Source organism: Myotis lucifugus, unplaced genomic scaffold (genome assembly GCF_000147115.1).
Source record: "Myotis lucifugus unplaced genomic scaffold, Myoluc2.0 scaffold_199, whole genome shotgun sequence".
In the NCBI taxonomy this organism is placed as follows: Eukaryota; Metazoa; Chordata; class Mammalia; order Chiroptera; family Vespertilionidae; genus Myotis; species Myotis lucifugus.
Window position 1 is genome coordinate 2,281,536 of NW_005871247.1, and position 3,039 is coordinate 2,284,574.

The 3,039-nt window shown below is 41.5% G+C and overlaps 1 pseudogene; it reads right to left on the reverse strand.

Annotated features, from left to right (window-relative positions):
- Positions 1 to 296: 296 nt before the first annotated feature.
- LOC102442588 overlaps positions 297 to 3,039 on the reverse strand; it is an 11,823-nt pseudogene continuing 9,080 nt past the window's right edge.

The following is a 3,039-nucleotide window of genomic DNA, read 5'->3' on the forward strand; positions in this document are numbered from 1 at the left end:
TGAGTTAAGATGTTTAAGGTTGCAAGTGATAATATTCTGTAAGAAACTGAAAATGGTTTAAACAGTACAGGAGCCTCCAGCCAAGATGACACTTGAAGTTCATGCTTTAGGCTCTCCCTCTGGGCCATAGCACTCATAGAGAAAATATAAATTGTGAGAATGAATGAGACAGAGCCACTTTCAAAAGCAAGGCAAGCATCTTTCTGGACTCGACACAGAAGAAAAGAGGAGGTGCTGGCTGAATTGCAGGTGTGCTGGGATTGGTGCCAAGAGGCAGGCAGAGCTGGCCGGGAGCTCTACCCCGTGGGGTACAAGGGACTAAAAGTGTTGCACATAAGGCAGGGGTATTGATTCAAACTCACTGGGCCTGGTAGGTGGTTGATAAAGGAGTTAAAAACAAATTGTGATGCACCCCGGCCCAGGGTTGGGTTCGCATGAAGCTCTGTGACTCGCAAGGTGGAGGTAGGGAGGTGCAGCCTTCCAGCCAGGCCCTGGGACACCAGCCAGGCTCTTACGTGCATCCTCTTCCATCCCCTCAGAGAACTGGAGCCTTAACTACCCATCGAGACCAGGTCCTTTGATGGGGGCCTTGGTGGCTGTTGGAGATGACTATCAGGGTTAATGTGTGGAGGGGAAATGGGTGGGATTCCCATTCAAGATAATCCTACAAAGCCAAGTTCCAAAGGACGTGAGGAAGTGTAACATTAAGAAACCCGATTCTCAGGAGGCTAATTCACCCAGGCCATAGTAGGGTAATAGAGCAACTACCAAACAACTGTTCTGGTTATATAGGGTCCACATGGATAAAGGAGAAATAACATGAATCATAACAATAAGGAAATGTGAAAACAAAGCAAACAGAAATGAAACAAGGGCGGGTATTGTACTTCAGCAACAAGATGTAAAATCAAAGGAAATGAGTGTCATGCAAGAAACAAAGGTGAACTCAGAAATTGGTTAAAACACATGGACAGCCCTAACTGGTTTGGCTCAGTGGATAAAGTGTTTGCCTGCGGACTGAAGGGTCCCAGGTTCAATTCTGGTCAAGGGCATGTACAATGGCAGCTGATCGATGTTTCTCATCATTGTTTCTAACTATCTCTCTCCCTTCTTCTCTGTAAAAAAATCAATAAAATATATTTTAAAAACATGGACAAATTTGTTTGTTAAATAATTCTATTAATTACTGTATAATTACTAAATAATAATAATTTCTAGACCATAAGACATCAGGGTTCTGTGAGTAAAGTATACTATCTGATAGAGAATAGAAATAGTGAATAACCTTTGACTTTCTTACAAAAATTAATAGCAAAATAGAAATGCCAAAAATATAAAGGTCATTGCTAAAAGAACAGTAATACTTTATAGTTTCCAAGTCAATGGGAGTAGGGAGGAATAAAAAACAAACAAGCCATCTAATGACAGTTTAAAAGTAGGAAAACAGAAGTAAAGAAAAACATAAATAAGTTGGTAGACACAGGACAGCAGTAATCACACAAAAAGGTTAGCAGTTAAACTCATCCTTTAAAGAACAGACTACCTGTTTAGATTTTTTTTTAAATCCAACTACATGTTGCTTACAAATAACAGAGAAAATATGAAATAAAGAGAAAATAAATAAACAAGGCCAGGAAAATATTAAAGGAAAGAAATATTAATATGAGACAAAATTTGAGGCAAAAATAATAAGAGAAATAAAGAAGTACAATACATTGTGATTTAAAAAAACACTCCACTAAAGAGGATATAACAACCATGAACTTCTATCATCTAAATATCCTGTCTCAAAATATATAGAGTAAAACCTGGAAGAGTTGCTAGGAAATATTGATAAATACCCAAATGCAGAAGAAGAGCTTAGTGCACTCACCAGAAACAAATAGATCAGGCAATAAGACTATAGATCATTTGAACCACATAATTAAAAGATTGATCTAACAGAGAAATATGTAACCCTGCTCCAAAAAGCATGGAATGTAAATTTTTAAATTTTTTTTTATTGATTTCAGAGAGGAAGGGAGAGGGAGAGAGAGATAGAAACATTAATGTTAAGAGAGACTAATCGATCAGCTGCTTCCTTCATGTCCCCCACAGGGGATTGAGCCCACAACTGGGGCATTTGCCCTGACAGAGAATTGAACTGTGACCTCCTGGTTCATAGGTCAACACTTATCCACTGAGCCACACCAGCTGGTCTGGAATATAAATTTTTTCAAGCACATAAAGCACATTATAAAAACTGACTTTGAAAATACCCTATATAATAAAGAGGTAATATGCAAATTGACCATCACACCCTTGCACAAGATGGCTGCCCCTATGTGGTCAAAGATGGCTGCCACAAGAGGGCTGGCAGGGGAGGGCATTTGGGGGAGATCAGGCCAGCAGGGGAGGGTATTTGGGGGTGACCAGGCCTGCAGGGGAGGGCAGTTGGGGGCAATCAGGCCGGCATGGGAGCAGTTAGGCATTGATCAGGCTGGTAGGGGAGTGGTTAGGGGGTGATCAGGCTGGCAGGCAGGCTGGTGAGCATTTGGGAGCCAGAAGTCCTGGATTATGAGAGGTATGTCTGACTGCTAGTTCAAACTGGCAGTCGGACATCCTCCGAGGCATCCCAGATTGGAGAAGGTGCAGGCTGGGCTGAGGGACAACCCCCCCCCCCAGTGGACAAATTTTGTGCACCGGGCCTCTAGTAAATAACAAAAATAAAAATAAAGTTTAAAAAATTGACTTTGTACCAGGTCGAAAAGGTAGTATTGACAAATTGGAAATAATCCATTTCACAGACAATAGGGTGATTAAGGCCTGGGGTGAGGTGGGAACCAGGTAGAGGGGGAAAATGAAGGGAAAAAGAGAGACATCTGTAATACTCTCAACAATAAAGGTTTAAAAAATATATATCCATAGATGATCATATTAAGAAACAAACTTTCGCCCTAGTTGGTCTGGCTCAGTGGAGCGTCCAGCGAACAGACTGAAGGGTCCTGGGTTCAATTCTGCCCAAGGGCACATGCCCAGGTTGTGGGCTCCATCCCCAGT